Here is an 18,207-nt window from a genome sequence, read left to right as displayed (position 1 = left end):
TTCAAAGGTTTCAAGGCCCAAAGGGTAAAGAATAGTGGACTCAATGATATCCAAAGACTTTTCCAACTCAAACAGTCTGTCAATCAATGTATACTGTATTTCTTGTTCCTAACTCAAGATTTTTATAAACCAGATATTATATAACTGAGAGCATTTTGGCATTTGGCTCTAGTTATTAATAAGTGTTCCTATTACACCACATGCATGAATTTATACAAGCACTGGTAAAAGGTGAATTCCACACTGCTTAGGCTCAAAGACTGCAAGGTGCTAGTTCCCACAAATCTAAATCTTGGGATCTCACCACCTCTAGCTGACCATGGAAAAGGAGGTTGAGAACTGAAGAGAAAAGAAGTGACTAGGTTTGCAAATCAGACCCTGGCTTAATTTATCCAAATAGCTGCATGTGTGGAAGAGGTAGAAATGAGAGTTTAGTTTGCCTAGCCATCCCCAAAGAGCCAGGTTCTGTTTAGAACTGCCTATCACTTTAAAACAGGAAACAGGAAGTAGAACATAGGTTCATTCCTTGAAAGACCATTATGAATTAGGTTGCAACTCTTCAATTTTTAGAGGGCAAGCAGGGAGGTGAACTAAGAAGAGGGTGGACAGAAGAGGCAGGTCTGATGTGAAGAGATGGGGCTGAAAGTTTCCCTCTGTACTACTTTGGACATTGGACTTACTTTGATTGATAGGCTGTCATTCATCACTCAAGCATGATTTTGCCTTGAGCATGACTTCAATTTGATAAATGCTTTGTTGTTCTAACAAATGCTTTGTTGTTCTTGCTGTACATAACCTTTCCTTAGGCCAACTTCTGTAGCATTTCCACATGTCCTCACTCAGCCATGCAGTCATTACTAACACCTAGCCTCCTGATGCATTGGATTTATACTTAATCATTTGTTTACTCACTCTACCAAACAAGCAAACACACACACACACACATTAATTAAATATATTTTTTACTAGCAGGTAGTTAATAAATATTTATTAAATGAATGGACAAATGCATAAATGAATCACTGCTGGCTTAAAGCATTTAGCTTGATGGAGCGACTAACACTTCATACACTGATATGTCTACTTATATTATTATTTTTCTTCCTTACTCCCAACTCACACATGATAAGATATAGAGTAATAAGAATATAGGACAAAGGACAGATATATTTGGGGATGTAAGAAGTCAGAATGATAAGAAGATATTTCCATTTCCTGGGCCCTCAGATACCAGAAACCATGATGAGGTTTTATCTCATGGATCATCGCAGTGGTGTAGCAAAACAGGTGGGGCTTGATTATATTTATTTCTCAGAGGAGCTAAAACCAAGTGAAAGTAATGAACTTACCCAAGGTCAAAGAGACTGTAAGAGATACAGCCACACCAGGAATCCAATGCCAGCTCCAATTTAGCACCGAGCCAGCCTGCATTTTACCCAGAGCCTGCTCAGACTGAATCTAGGGCTCCATACATAGGGTAGGCCCAGGTTGGCCCTGAAAGGAAGCAATATTTGTCACTCCAAAAGAGACCTCTTTGTGTATTGATTATTTTAAGCTGGTTATTTTTAAGAAACTGCAGACACAGCAGAAGCTCTGAAAACCGAGTAAAAGCTACCCTTTTGTAAGAGATATTTACGGTTATAAGGGAAATCTCCATTCGTAAATGTGTGTCCCTCTCTGTACCAGCAAGAGAAGAATAACTCTAAATCTCAAGAAACTCATCAATGGAGAAGGCCAGGACTTAAATTTGCATAACAACCTTACTCTTGTTTACTGTGCTTCTCCTGGTAACCTACCATAACTGACTTCTAACCCCTAGCGTCTTGCTTTGTCTTTAGCTGAAGATGGTATTTAAGGTGATGGCTTTGGCCATTATGAGGAGTTACTCAGTTTCTCTGGGGCTCTCCCATGTACGCATTAGGTATACATGTTATTAAACTTTTGTTTGTTTTTTTCCTTTTAATCTGTCATATCAATTTAATTATTAGACAAGCCAAAGAATCTAGAAGGGTAGAAGGAAATTTTTTCTGCCCCTACACCCATAGACATAAAGCAGAGCACAGGTGTCCTTTTTTTAAATATCTTTACAATATTGTAAATATGCTTTACAATATTGTGTTAGTTTCTGCTGTATAACACAGTGAATCAGCTATATGTATACATAACCCCATATCCCCTCCCTCTTGCATCTCCCTCCCACCCTCATATCCCACCCCTACAGGTGGTAACAAAGCACCAAGCGGATCTCCCTGTGCTATGTAGCTTCTTACCACTACCTATCTATTTTACATTTGGTAAATATAAAAAATTTACCTTTTATTTTATTTTTTTTTAGATTCCATTTATATGTGTTAGCATACGGTATTTGTTTTTCTCTTTCTTACTTACTTCACTCTGTATGACAGACTCTAGGTCCATACACCTCACTACAAATAACTCAGTTTCGTTTCTTTTTATGGCTGAGTGATGTTCCATTGAATATATGTACCACATCTTCTTTATCCATTCATCTGTTGATGGACACCTAGGTTGCTTCCATGTCCTGGCTATTGTAAATAGAGCTGCAATGAACATTGTGGTACATGACTTTTTTGGGATTATGGTTTTCTCAGGGTGTATGCCCAGTAGTGGGATTTCTGGGTCGTGTAGTAATTCTATGTGTAGTTTTTTAAGGAACCTCCATACTGTTCTCCATAGTGGCTGTATCAATTTACATTCCCACCAACAGTGTAAGAGGGTTCCCTTTTCTCCACACCCTCTCCAGCATTTATTGTTTGTAGACTTCTTGATGGCCTTTCTGACTGGTGTGAGGTGATACCTCATTGTAGGTTTTTTTTTTTGCTTTTTGGTATTTTTTTGTGGTATGCGGGCCTCTCACTGTTGTGGACTCTCCCATTGCGGAGCACAGGCTCCGGACATGCAGGCTCAGCAGCCATGGCTAACGGGCCCAGCCACTCCATGGCATGTGGGATCTTCCCAGACCGGGACACGAACCCATGTCCCCTGCATTGGCAGGTGGACTCTCAACCACTGCGCCACCAGGGAAGCCCCTCGTTGTAGTTTTGATTTGCATTTCTCTAATGATTAGTGACGTTGAGCATCCTTTCATGTGTTTGTTGGCAAGCTGTATATCTTCTTTGGAGAAATGTCTGTTTAGGTCTTCTGCCCTTTTTTGGATTGGGTTGTTTGTTTTTTGATATGGAGCTGCATGAGCTGCTTGTATATTTTGGAGATTAAACCTTTGTCATTTGCTTCATTTGCAAATATTTTCTCCCATTCTGAGGGTTGTCTTTGCATTTTGTTTATGGTTTCCTTTGCTGTGCAAAAGGTTTTCAGTTTCATTAGGTTCCATTTGTTTATATTTTTTTTATTTCCATTTCCCTAGGAGGTGGGTCAAAAAGGATCTTACTGTGATTTATGTCAAAGAGTGTTCTTCCTGTGTTTTGCTCTAACAGTTCTATAGTGTCTGGCTTTACATTTAGGTCTTTAATACATTTTGACATTATTTTTGTGTATGGAGTTAGGAAGTGTTCTAATTTCATTCTTTTACATATAGCTTTCCAGTTTTCCCAGCACCACCTATTGAAGAGGCTGTCTTTTCTCCATTGTATATTCTTGCCTCCTTTATCAAAGATAAGGTGTCCGTATGTGTGTGGGTTTATCTCTGGGATTGCTATCCTGTTCCATTAATCTGTACTTCTGTTTTTGTGCCACTACCATGCTGTCTTGAATACTGTAGCTTTGTAATATAGTCCAAAGTCAGGGAGCCTGATTCCTCCAACTCCATTTTTCTTTCTCAAGACTGCTTTGGCTATTCTGGGTCTTTTGTGCATCCAAACAAATTGTGAAATTTTTTCTTCTAGTTCTGTGAAAAATGCCTATGGTAGTTTGATAGGGATTGCATTGAATCTGTAGATTGCTATGGGTAGTGCAGTCATTTTCACTATGTTGATTCTTCCAATCCAAGAACATGGTATATCTCTCCATCTGTTTGTATCATCTTTAATTTCTTTCATCAATGTGTTATAGTTTTCTGCATACAGGTCTTTTGTCTCCTTAGGTAGGTTTATTCCTAGATATTTTATTCTTTTTGTTGCAATGGTAAATGGGAGTGTTTTCTTGATTTCACTTTCAGATTTTTCTTCATTAGTGTATAGGAATGCAAGAGTTTTCTGTGCATTAATTTTGTAACCTGCTACTTTACCAGATTTATTGATTAGCTCTAGTAGTTTTCTGGTAGCATCTTTAGCATTCTCTGTGTATAGTATCATGTCATCTGCAAACAGTGACAGCTTTACTTCTTCTTCTCTGATTTGGATTCCTTTTATTTCTTTTTCTTCTCCGATTGCTGTGGCTAAAAAGTCCAAAACTATGTTGAAAATAGTGGTGAGAGTGGGCAACCTTTTCTTGTTCTTGATCTTAGTGGAAATGGTTTCAGTTTTTCACCATAGAGAACGATGTTGGGCTGTGGGTGTGTCATACATGGCCTTTATTATGTTGAGGTAAGTTCCCTCTGTGCATACTTTCTGGAGGGTTTTTACCATAAATTGGTGTTGAATCTTGTCAAAAGCTTTTTCTGCATCTACTGAGATTATCACGTGGTTTTTCTCCTTGAGTTTGTTAATATGGTGTATCACATTGATTGGCATATATTGAAGAATCCTTGCATTCCTGAGATGAACCCCTTGATCATACACCATGATCAAGATAAACACTTGACCATGGTTTATGTTCCTTTTAATGTGCTGCTGGATTGTCTTTGCTAGTATTTTGTTGAGGATTTTTGCATCTATGTTCATCAGTGATATTGATCTGTACTTTTCATTTTTTGTGACATCTTTGTCTGGTTTTGGCATCAGGGTGATGGTGGCCTCATAGAATGAGTTTGGGAGTGTTCCTCCCTCTGCTATATTTTGGAAGAGTTTGAGAAAGATGGGTGTTAACTCTTCTCTAAATGTTTGATAGAATTTCCCTGTGAAGACTTCTGGTCCTCGGCTATTGTTTGTTGGAAGAGTTTTAATCACATTTTCAATTTCAGTGCTTGTGATTATATTTTATATTATAAATATAATTATAATATTTTTATAATATTTTATAAATGATAATATTATAAATATAATTATAATATTTCTGTTTATATTTTCTATTTCTTCCTGGTTCAGTCTCAGAAGGTTGTGCTTTTCTAAGAATTTGTCCATGTCTTCCAGGTTGTCCATTTTATTGGCTTATAGTTGCTTGTAGTAATCCCTCATGATTCTTTGTGTTTCTGCAGAGTCAGTTGTTACTTCTCCTTTTTCATTTCTAATTCTATTGATTTGAGTCTTCTCCCTTTTCTTCTTGGTGAGTGTGGCTAGTGGTTTATCAATTTTGTTTATCTTCTCAAAGAACCACCTTTTAGTTTTATTGATCTTTACTATTGTTTCCTTCATTTCGTTTTCATTTATTTCTGATCTGATCTTTACGATTTCTTTCCTTCTGCTAACTTTGGGGGGGGTTTGTTCCTCTCTCTCTAATTGCTTTAGGTGTAAGGTTGGGTTATTTATTTGAGATGTTTCTTGTTTCTTGAGGTAGGATTGTATTGCTATAAACCTCCCTCTCAGAACTGCTTTTGCTGCATCCCATAGGTTTTGGGTCATTGTGTTTTCATTTGTTTCTAGGTATTTTTTATTTCCTCTTTGATTTCTTCAGTGATCTCTTGGTTATTGAGTAGCATATTGTTTAGCCTCCATGTGTTTGTATTTTTTCCAGTTTTTTTCCAGTAATTGATATCTAGTCTCATAGCATTGTGGTGGGAAAAGATACTTGATATGATTTCAATTTTCTTAAATTTACCAAGGCTTGGTTTGTGACCCAAGTTATGATCCTTCCTGGAGAATGTTCCATGAGCACTTGAAAAGAAAGTTTATTCTGTTGTTTTTGAATGGAATGTCCTATAAATATCAATTAAGTCCATCTTGTTTAATGTTTCATCTAAAGCTTGTGTTCCCTTATTTATTTTCATTTTGGATAATCTGTCCATTGATCAAAGTTGGGTGTCAAATTCCCCTATTATTATTGTGTTACTGTTGATTTCCCCTTTTATGGCTGTTAGCATTTGCCTTATATATTGAGGTGCTCCTATGTTGCATGCACAAATATTTACAATTTTTATATCTTCTTCTTGGATTAATCCCTTGATCATTATGTAGTGTCCTTCTTTGTCTCTTGTAATAGTCTTTATTTTAAAGTCTATTTTGTCTGATATGAACATTGCTGCTCCAGCTTTCTTTTGATTTCCATTTGCATGGAATATCTTTTTCCATCCCCTCACTTTCAGTCTGTATGTGTCCCTAGGTCTGAAGTGGGACTCTTGTAGACAACATATATATGGGTCTTGTTTTTGTATCCATTCACTCAGTCTATGTCTTTTGGTTGGAGCATTTAAGCCATTTACATTTAAGGTAATTATTGTTATGAATGTTCCTGTTACCATTTTCTTAATTGTTTTGAGTTTGTTATTGTAGGTCTTTTCCTTGTCTTGTGTTTCCTGCCTAGAGAAGTTCCTTTAGCATTTGTTGTAAAGCTGGTTTGGTGGTGCTGAATTCTCTTAGCTTTTGCTTGTTTTTAAAGATTTTAATTTCTCCATCGAATCTGAATGAGATCCTTGCTAGGTATAGTAATCTTGGTTGTAGGTTTTTCCCTTTCATCACTTTAATTATATCCTGCCACTCCCTTCTGGCTTGCAGAGTTTCTGCTGAAGGATCAGCTGTTAATCTTATGGGGATTCCCTTGTATGTTATTTGTTGTTTTTCCCTTGCTGCTTTTAATATTTTTTCTTTGTATTTAATTTTTGGTAGTTTGAACAACATGTGTCTTGGTGTGTTTCTCCTTGGATTTATCCTGTGTGGGATTCTCTGTGCTTCCTGGACTTGATTGACTATTTCTTTCCCACACTAGGGAAGTTTTCAACTATAATCTCTTCAAATATTTTCTCAGTCCCTTTCTTTTTCTGTTCTTCTTCTGGGACCACTATAATTCGAATGTTGGTGCATTTAATGTTGTCCCAGAGGTCTCTAGAACTGTCCTCATTTCTTCTCATTCTTTTTTCTTTATTCTGCTCTGTGGCAATTATTTCCTCTATTTTATCTTCCAGGTCACCTATCTGTTCTTCTGCCTCAGTTTCTCTGGTTTTCATTCCTTCTAGAGTTTTTAAAATTTTGTTTATTGTGTTGTTCATCATTGTTTGTTTGCTCTTTAGTTCTTCTAGGTCCTTGTTAAACATTTATTTTATTTTCTCCATTCTGTTTCCAAGATTTTGGATCATTGTTACTAACATCACTCTGAATTCTTTTTCAGGTGGGCTACCTATTTCCTCTTCATTTGTTTGGTCTGGTGGGTCTTTACCTTGCTCCTTCATCTGCTGCATATTTCTCTGTCTTCCCATTTTGCTTACCTTACTGTGTTTGGGGTCTCCTTTTTGCAGCCTGCAGGTTCATAGTTCCTGTTGTTTTTGGTGTTTGCCCCCAGTGGGTAGGGTTGGTTCAGTGGCTTGTGTAGGCTTCCTGGTGGAGGGGACTGGTGCCTCTGTTCTGGTGGGTAGCACTGGATCTTTTCTTTCTGGTGGGGAGGGCTGCATACGGTGCTGTGTTTTTGGGTGTCTGTGAACTTAGTATGATTTTAGGCAGCCTCTCTGCTAATGGGTAGGGTTGTGTTCCTGTCTTGTTATTTGTTTGGCATGGAACGTCCAGAACTGGAGCTTGCTGGCCGTTGGGTGGAGCTGGGTCTTATCGTTTAGACAGAAGTCTCTGGGAGAGCTCTCACTGACTGATATTACAGGCAGCCAGGAGGTCTCTGGTGGTCCAGTGTCCTGAATTCAGCTCTCCCACCTCAGAGGCTCAGGCCTGACACCAGGCTGGAGCACCAAGGCCCTGTCAGCCACATGGCTCAGAAGAAAAGGGAGAAAAAATGAAAGAAAAGAAGTTTTTTTAAATAAAATAAAATAATTAAAATTGAAAAAAATTTAAATATTATTAAAATAAAAGAAGAGAGTAACCAAACCTATAAACAAATCCACAGATGATACCAAGTGCTAAAAACTATACTAAGATAAACATAAAAATCAGAAACAAGTCAGTGGCAGACAGGAAACCTCAAGTCTACAGTTGCTCCCAAAGCCCCCTCACTTTGGGAATGATTCATTTTCTCTTCAGGTATTCCACAGTTGCAGGGTAACTTAAGTTGATTGTGGGGATATAAACCGCTGCTCCTGAGGCTGCTGGGAGAGATTTCCCTTTCTCTTCTTTGTTTGCACAGCTCCTGGGGTTCAGCTTTGGATTTGGCCCTGCCTCTGCATGTAGGTTGCCCTCAGGCTTCTGTTCCTTCCCAGACAGGATGGGGTTAAAGCAGCGGCTAATTAGTGGGCTGTGGCTCACTCATGCTGGGTAAGGGTAGGGTACGGTAGTTATAATTGGAATGTAACTACCTACCGAGCCTGTGACGGCATAGGCAAGTGTGACGTTGCAACCGCCTGAGGTGCACCATGTATTCTCCCAGGGAAGTTGTCCTTGGATCACGGGACACTGGCTGTGGTGGGCTGCACAGGCTCCTGGGGGTGTGTGATAGTGACCTGTGCTTTGCACACAGGCTTCTTGATGGCTGCAGCAGCAGTGTTAGCGTTTCATGCCCGTCTGTGGTGTCCAAGCTGATAGCTGCTGCTCGTGCCCATCTCTGGAGTCTGTTTAGGTGCTGCTCTATCTTCTGTCGGCAGACAGGGAAGGAATCCCCTCTCCTCGTGCACCCCAAAACAGTGGTCTCTTGCCTCTTAGGCAGGTCCAGACTTTTTCCCAGACTCCCCGCCAGCTAGCTATGGCACACTAGCCCCCTTCAGGCTGTGTTCACGCAGCCAACCCCAGTCCTCTCCCTGGGATCTGACCTCCAAAGCCCGAGCCTCAGCTCCCAGCCCCCGCCTGCCATGGAGGGTGAGCAGACAAGCCTCTCAGGCTGTTGAGCGCTGGTCCACACCGATCCTCTGTGTGAGAATCCGAGAGGTGTTCTTTAGTTTGCCTTGTAGCCCATCTCGAAGTGCTTAGGTGAGCTATGGTGGTGGCAAACAAAGACATCTGACTAATATATTGATATCTTATGCTAAAGGGTCCTGCAAAACAGCTGGGAGTTTACTCTCATTTGTAAGAAAAGCACTTAGCTGCTGAACCCATAACTGCACCTCATTTTCATTTGACATTCTTAATTAAGATTGACTTGCTAGTAGTCTCTAAAGATAACAGTACAGTAGGGGGTGGATTCTAAAATGATCTTACTCATAAATGGATAAGTCATTAGTATTCTAGGAGAGCCTTCTACCCAACTGTATGGCTGGGGTGGGAAGACTGGGGCACAGAAAAGAGTTGGTGAGAACCTCTTCCCTAGTGAAAAACATGGGTTATTTTCCTTGATAAATAGGACCAAATGCCTAGGCCAATGTTTATCCAATGGTAGAATCACCTGGGCACTTATTATAAATGTAAATGCCAGGTATCCCTCCCTAGAGATTCTGATTGCATAGTTCTTGGGGAGTGGATCAGAAAAATCTTCATTATTAACAAGCATTGCAGCTGATACTGACGTATGTGCTTGAGCCATGCCTGATAGGGACAGGTCACATCTGTAGAAAGGGAAGTCAGTGTTCATCTAAATAACAACAGACTTATAAATAATATGGAAATATATTCAACAGAAAAGATATAGATGCAATCACATTAATATCTGTAAAGCCCTATATTTCACAGGAGTACAGCAGTGAAACAAAGGCAGGGTCAACTTTTTGCCTGGAAAATTGGGGGAGGAACCATAGCTTTCTTTTTTTGACAATGCTGCTACAATTTGACTTCCACTATTCTGTGCAATTCAACTAGTTAAATACTTTTCCGGCACCTACCACATGCTAGTACCTAAATCTCTGCCCTCTCATCCATCAAGCCTAGTAAAGGAGACAGATACAGAACAGAACTAAATAAATGAGTTCATTCAAGGGAGACCATGATCACTGAAAACAAATATAATAGACTAAAGAAGATGCCTGAAAATTTCAATTGTTAGAATAAGTCCTTGTAGTGTACTTCAGAGATGAGCTCCCTGAAAGAACTAATACAAACTGGCCTTGTCCCTGATATACATGTGTTCATTCAGTAAATATTAAATGGATAAGCAGGAATGGCTGTGTAATTAAATAGATAATTCATCACTAATGAATTAAATAGATAATTCATCACTAATTATCTTGATAAATTTATTTTAAATTTTTTAAAATTTATTTAAAATTTATTTAAAATTTTTTATTTGCAGTGCACTCATTTTACAAACCATGTATATTACAGGACAACTTACTTCCCTGTATACACAACCCCTGTCCACACTGCCAAAAGTGGTCTCTGTGGACTTCTAGGGCTTTCTGGAGAACACTGTGAAAACCACTATCAAGAAGGTAGAAAAAGGTCTTCCCTGGTGGTGCAGCGGTTGAGAATCTGCCTGCTAATGCAGGAGACACGGGTTCCAGCCCTGGTCTGGGAGGATCCCACATGCCGCGGAGCAACTAGGCCCGTGAGCCACACCTACTGAGCCTGCGCGTCTGGAGCCTGTGCTCAGCAAGAAGAGGGGCCGCGATAGTGAGAGGCCCGCGCACCGCGATGAAGAGTGAACCCCGCTTGTCACAACTAGAGAAAGCCCTTGCACAGAAACGAAGACCCAACCCAGAAAAAAATAAAAATAAATTAATTAAAGAAAGTAGAGAAAAAGGACAGGAAAAAAAGGGGGGGTAGGAATAGAAAGCATGAATAAGTTGGTAGAAATAAATCCAAACTAATTAGTGAGTACATTAAGTAAAAGTGGACTCACGTCTGCTTCCAGCCGAAGTTAAGTAACAGGAGGACTGGGCTTATTTTATTCATCTTGAACAACTAGGAAACCAGGGAAAAAACACATGAAACCATGGTTTTCAGACATTGGACAAGAAGCAGCACAGGACTGTAATCCCAAGAGGAGGAAAACAAGCACTCTTGCCCCAGATTACTGCCTAGAGGCAGTCTCCATGCTGCATGTTACACAGAAAGGGGGAACCCAGACAGCCCTTTGGTTCTGCTAACTTGGGGAGGCTGAGTTTAAAGTTTGGAGGGGACTCAGTGGCTCGAATTTGATGGGAAGATTATTGTAGAGGAGAGAGCTGGACAGGAGAGAGAGAAAGAGCTCCAGAGAGCTGCAGAAGGGTCCCTTTAAGTCTGGTTGAATACTGATATGCACACATATGAGACAGAAGGAGTGTGGGAAGAGGACCCCCAAAGTGAGGCCATTTGGCAATATGTAAAAAGAGCCATGAAATTGTCATGTGCTTTGACCTGGGAATCCTACTTCTGACAAATGTCGTATACATCCACATGTCCACGGCTGCATTATTTATAATGGGGAAACATTGAAAAATCTGTCTAAAAATCAGGTAGTAATTATGTAAACTGTGTTATATAAACTATGTGATAACCTGAAGTTTTTGAACCCAACGAATCCATGAATCTTACTGCTGTACCGTCAATTTTGAGGAGATATACCTACAGGGGTGGGGGGCATTTCAGTGGTTCTCAATCCTGAACACAGAAAAATCTGTTTTTACTTTTTTTAATGTTGTTGCCTGGGCCCACTCTTGAATTTCTGAGAACGAGGCTCAGACAGTGAGCTTTTTAAAGCCTCTATGTTAATCTGAAGCACACTGAGGGATGAGAATCACTGGAGTAGAAGCTTTTCCAATTCTCAAAGGGATTTTCTTCTAAAATAGAATAATTACTTTCATAGATAAAAATAGTATGTAGTCATTTAAAATGCTTATTACAAATATTATTTTTAAATGGGAAAATATAATGTTGAAAAAAGTACGTGCTAAACTGTATGTATACTGTGATTACAATTATGTGAACATATATTAAGGTGAAAATGCCAGAAGGAAATATGAAAAAATGTTGCCAAGAATGGTTTAGCTCATGAGTAATTTTTTTTTCTTTATTTTCCAAATTTACTGATTCATATTTGGGGGTGAGGCGTACCTTTGAAGGACACCCAGCAGGTGGTGGATTAGGAAACCCTAGTGGATTGCCCTCCCTTGGAGCTCTTCGGTATCCTTAGTCTCCTGACCTCTCCCTTTCAGACTTAGAGTGCAACTGAGTCACTGTGCAGCCTGAATCAACCAGAGTATTATCTCGTTAAAACTAAACAATAGGATGGCCTAATTTAAGGGTTTCCGTGCAGTATGTCTGCCTCTAACCTCTGCCCTTTGGCATAGCTTATAGTCTTTCAGACCTCCCAAATCAGAGGTTTTAGATCCAATATTTCTTTGGAATCATTGTTATAGAATAGCTATTTTTTTTTCCCCATGAGGAGACCTAAATTAAAAGATGAGCATTTGGGATCTTAAACTCTTTTCCCAGAGAATGTGGAAAATATCCCTGTGTGGAAACTAGAAAATAGCTGATGCTAACCCTAGCAAGGCACAAAGCATGCAACTTTTAATTACTGCAAGACTAATAAACTGATTATGACCTCTTTCCTGCTGGGCCCTAAGAACCTGCAGGCATTCTTCTTTTTCAAAAGTTAGATAATAGCTCCTGTTGTTCTTTCTTTTAATTTCATAAAATAGCAAATCCCTGTAGTCCTGAGTGATTTAGCCAAGTAAGCAATTATAGGAGATTGCTGGATCCATCTGCTTTTCCCCGATAGATATGAAGGTGAGATATAGTATGTTCAGTTTTTCATTCTTCCAAAAAGTCAGTCAAACTCCTACTGCTTTGTAAGGTCACTGAATACCTCCTGCAGGCTCCTTTGAGAACTCTAGTTGAGAAGCTTCTTAAAACAGCAATCCTGTTATATTAGTCAGGCCTCCTTTGGTTGCAAATGGCAGAAGCCCTTCATACTAGCTCATGCCAAAAAAAAAAAAAGGAGTAGGCACTAATTAATAGCTCACATAACAAAAAAGTCTAAGAGCAAACTGGATGCAAGGTGTCATCAAACATCTCTCTCACTCTCTCAGCTCTACTTTCCTCTGTGTTAACTTTATTCACCACAGGCTCCCTTCATGTGGAGGCAAAAATGGCTGCCCCTACCCATCTCCAGGCTCATATCATCCTTGCATGTGACCTCAGAAGGAAAGAGGTCCTCTCCTCCCAGCATCTGAGACAAACTGCAAAAACTTTGACCCTGCTTAACACACACACAGCCTGTGTGTGGTACAGTCTGAACAGATACTCTAATAATTGACCAATCTAGATTAGATACATCTTAACAGGAATCAGGAACTTGTAGTTGATGATCTCACCAGGTGGAAGGAACACTGTATCTTCACCATAATGTATATCCAAAACAACAGTTATCCATTTAAACTTTCAAAAATGTAAAATAGCTAGTGGGAAGCAGCCGCATAGCACAGGGAGATCAGCTTGGTGCTTTGGGATGATCTAGAGGGGTGGGATAGCGAGGGTGGGAGGGAGGCTCCTGAGGGAGGGGATATGGAGATATATGTATGCATATGGCTGATTCACTTTGTTGTACAACAGAAACTAACACAGTATTGTGAGGAAATTTTACTCCAATAAAGATGTATTTTTTAAAAAAGTGAAGGAAAGGGAGAGAGAATTTTAGTTGAAAATACAACTTTAATAACTTGTCACTGAAGGATAGAGGTAACACAATCAAGAAAAAGAATCAAAGAGAAATGTAAAGGATAACAAAACTAAAATATAGAGCATTTCCTTGACCCTAGAAATTTCCTCACTCCCCCTTCCAGTCATTACCCGCTCCCACATCGTCAACCACTGTTCTTATTTCTATCCCCATAGAACTTTCTTAAACTTCCTATAATTGGAATTACACAGTATGTACTTTTCTATATTCTTTCACTCAATATGAGATGTATCCCTATTTTTGTGTACATCAGAAGCTCATTATTTATTGATGAGTACTACTCCATTGTATCAATATCTGCAAGTTTCTGTTGATGAACATTTAGGTGATCTTCAGTTTTTAGCAGTTATGAATAAAGCTTCTATAAACATTCTTGTACATTTTTTTTTTTGCCAAATGTTCTCATTTCTCTTGAGTAAATACCTAGGAGTGAAATTGCTAGGTAGGCATTTATTTAAAAAAACTACCAGCCACCTTCCAAGTGGTTGTGACATTTTACACTCTTAACAGTAATGTCAGGCATTCCATTTGTTATGGACTATGACATCTTTGTCATGATACTAATAGTCTTTTTAATTTTAGCCACTTTGGTGGTTATGTAGTGGTATCTCACTGTGGGTTTTTTGTTTGTTTGTTTGTTTGTTTTTAATAGATAGACATTCACTAATCATTTTAGGGTTTTTTCCCCATAAAGACAAATTTCAAGATGTCAGTATTAAAGCTAAAAGTCTTGTCTAATATTGATCAAATTAATATTGTTTTTGGTTTTTCTTACATCTTTATTGGAGTATAATTGCTTTACATTGTTGTGTTAGTTGTTGCTGTATAACAAAGTGAATCAGCTATACATATATCCCCATATCCCCTCCCTCTTGCTTCTCCCTCCCACCCTCCCTATCCCACCCCTCTAGGTGGTCACAGAGCACCGAGCCGATCTCGCTGTGCAATGCAGCTGCTTCCCACTAGCTAACTATTTAACGTTTGGCAGTGTATATATGTCCATGCCACTCTCTCACTTCATCCCAGCTTACCCTTCCCCCATCCCGTGTATTCAAGTCCATTCTCTACATCTGCGTCTTTATTCCTGTCCTGCCTGTAGGTTCATCAGAACCATTTTCTTTTTTTTAGATTCCATATATATGTGTTAGCATACGGTGTTTGTTTTTCTCTTTCTGACTTACTTCACTCTGTATGACAGACTCTAGGTCCATCCACCTCACTACAAATAACATCTTTGGATGGGAAGAACTTTTAAATTTTGACAAAAACGAATTCATCAATTGTTTTTTTAATGACTAATGCTTCTTTTGTTCTGCCTAAGAAACCTGCCTGTCCTAATGCCATGGAGATAGTCTCCTATGTTTTATTCCATATAGTTTATAATTTAGCTGTCATGTTTAGGTCTATGAATCTTTTCAGATTCATAAACCTAGTCTTTCACAGATTATTTTTATATGTAGTTTGAGGTAGGAATGGAAGCTCATTTTTTCTTTTCATACCTTTATTCCAGGATTTCTCTGACATTTGTGGTCAGAAAATACTTTGTATGGGAGGCTGACCTATTCATTGTAGGATGTTTAGCAGCATTCATGGTCTCTACCCACTAGATGCCAGTAGTGCCCCTACTCCATTGTGACAATCAAAAATGTCTACAGACATTGCCAGATGTTGGGAGTGGGAGACAAAATTGCCCGTGGTTGAGAATGGCTACTTTATACAATTGTTCCAACATCATCCTTTCAACATCGAATTGTTTTGGCTCCTTTTTTCAAAAATTAATTTTTGTATACGTGTGCATTTTTTCCTGGACTATCTATGCTGTTCATATGATCTACTTGTCTTAATTACACCAATATTGCAATACACCAATACTGTAATCTTTATTGTTTTAAAATCAGGTAGTAGAAAGTGCCTCAACTCTGTTTTTCTTTTTCAAGATTTTTTTATATTGAACAATACTGAATTCTGAAATCTTCCTCCAAAATATTAATTAGTTCTAGTAGTGTTTTTTTAGATTTCTTAGGATTTCTACAAATCCAAAGATGTCATCTGCAACTAAAGGTAAATTTACTTCTGGCTTCCCAATTGCATGCCTTTTACTCTTGTTTTGTTGCACTGAATAGGACAACTGGTACAAGTTAAAAAAAGTGAGGACAGATACACTTGCTTAGTTCCCAATCTTAGAGGGAAAGCACTCAATATATTATCACTAGGTATAATATTTGCTGTATGTTTTTAGTAAATGCCCTTTATAGGATTAAGGAAGTTCTCTCCTATTCCCAGTTTTCTGAGAGTTTTTCATTTATGAATAGCTTAGCGTTTTATGGCTTTTTTTTTTCCTTTTATTTCTGAGTCTTTATATTTAGAGCACATTTTTTTAAGATAGCACACACTTGAGTCTTGTGTTTTTATGTGCAATCTGACTATCCCTGCCTTTAAAGTATTTGGTCCATTTTCATTTCTTTTAATTACTGATACAGTTGGTTTCTAATTGTTTTTGTCCCTTTCTTCTTATCTTCCTTCCTTTGGATTAACTGCATACTTTTAGTATTCCATCTTATTTTGCCTATTGACTTTTGAGTTGTATATCTCATTAATCTTTTGATAGTTCTAGTAATTACAATATTTATCCTTTATTTACTGTCACCTACTTTAAAACAGTATTGTACCTCTTCAGATAAAATATAAGAACCTTAGAAAAGCACATTCTATAATTTTGTTTACCTCTCTCCTATCCTTTGTGTTATTGTTGTCATAGATTTTCCTTCTGTGTATATTATAAGCCACACAGAAATGTGATATTTTTGTTTTAAACTCTCAGTTGTCTTTTAAAGAAATCAAGAAATGAAAAAGGTAGGGTTTTTTTTACATTCACCTAAATTGTTGTCATTTCCAGTGCTCTTCATTCCTTTCTGTTGTTTTCTATTTCTTCAACCTGAAAAAACTCTTTCAGCATTTTGTGTAGCACAAAACTTCTATCAAAAACTTCTTTCATTTTTTTTTACATATACAGATTTCTGGTTGACATTTTGTTGTTGATTAATTACTTTGAAGATTTCATGCCCTTGTTTTGGGCCTCTATTTTTTCTGATAAGAAATGAGCTATTATTCTTATCATTGTTTCCATGCATTATTGTATCTTTTTACCTCTGGCTGCAGTATTTTTCTCTTTATCTTTGATTTTCAGCAGTTTGACATTTATATTCCTAGTGTGGCTTTCTTTGTATTTACCCTACTTGGGATTCACTGAACTTCTGGGATTATTCCTAGGTTGGTGTTTTTTGACAAATTTAGGAAACTTTTGGCTATTATTTCTTAAAATATATTTTTGCTCAGTTTTCCATCTCCTCTCCCACTGAGGCTCCAATTACATATGTGTTATATGTAACTTGATGTGTTACTTGATATTGTTTCACAAATTACTATGTCTCTGTACATTTATTAAAAATCTTTTTTCTTTCTTTGCTTTAGTTTGGATAATTTCTATTGATTTATGTTTTTTCGGGATGAGTCTATTTGAGTTTTATCCCTAGTCCTAGTGCATAGCACTTACTGTAAGGTGTGGGATTTTTTTCTATTAAAGTGTGCCCTAATCCACTTTTCGCTTGATTTTTGAGGTAGACAATAAGTTCTCTCCACTCTGGATGGGGTGACATTCATCTCCCAGCACTCTGTGGCCTCTTTTTCATCAGTTTATTTCTTAACCTTTTGCACAGTTGCTGTATGCTGGCCCTTGAGGGTTTGCCCAGTACAAGATCTGCTTATTGAAAGACATGAGCAAAACCCACCTGCCAACTTCTGGGTACTCCTCATACACTCTCCTCTCTTGTTTCCAATCTCTGCTACACAAATTCCAGCCATTTCTGCAGCCCTAAACTCTGATTTCTGTCTCATCAGAGGTAGACCTCTGGTTTCTGCTTGGGTTCAACCTACCTGCACCACAGTTAGGAAAATGACTCAGGACAGAAAGCTGGGGTAAACAGGGAGCTCATTACATGTGTTTCCCTTCTCTCAAGGACCATAGTCCTGCACTGCCTGTTTACCAGTTCCTGAAAACAATTACCTTATTTATTTTTCCTGTTTTATGGTTGTTTAGGTCAGGAGATTAAGTCCAAAATGAATATCTTAGTCATGGCTGGACGTGAAAATGTATCACCTCTTGGGATTTTGGCTAAGATCAAGTGTAGTATCTGTTCTTATTAGTTCTATAAGTTTTGAAAAATGAACACTGGCAGAATCAAGAACTATTATTTTAAAAGTATGCTTTGCTAATCATCTTTATCCTTCTGGCAACCCCTTACACAAACCCATCCATCTATCATATGTCCCATTCACTAGAAAAATGTTTTTAATTGTACATCAACTAAACTTCAATTTAAAAAGAAAGAAAAATATTTTTAGATCCAAATCCCTATTAACATATTAGGATATTTGCATTTTAAAAACATATTTTAAAGTAGAAAATCAAAAGAATAAATATTTAAATTTTCATGCATCTCTACTAGCTGATAAAAT

The 18,207-nt window shown here is 38.2% G+C and overlaps 1 pseudogene; it reads left to right on the top strand.

Moving 5' to 3' along the window:
- Positions 1-17,843: 17,843 nt before the first annotated feature.
- On the top strand, positions 17,844-17,991 carry LOC132521473 (U2 spliceosomal RNA; annotated as a pseudogene).
- Positions 17,992-18,207: the final 216 nt, after the last annotated feature.

The sequence above is a fragment of the Lagenorhynchus albirostris genome, chromosome 5 (assembly GCF_949774975.1).
Source record: "Lagenorhynchus albirostris chromosome 5, mLagAlb1.1, whole genome shotgun sequence".
NCBI lineage: Eukaryota > Metazoa > Chordata > Mammalia > Artiodactyla > Delphinidae > Lagenorhynchus > Lagenorhynchus albirostris.
Note: the sequence above shows the minus strand (reverse complement) of the source record. Positions and strands in the feature narration are given on the sequence as shown.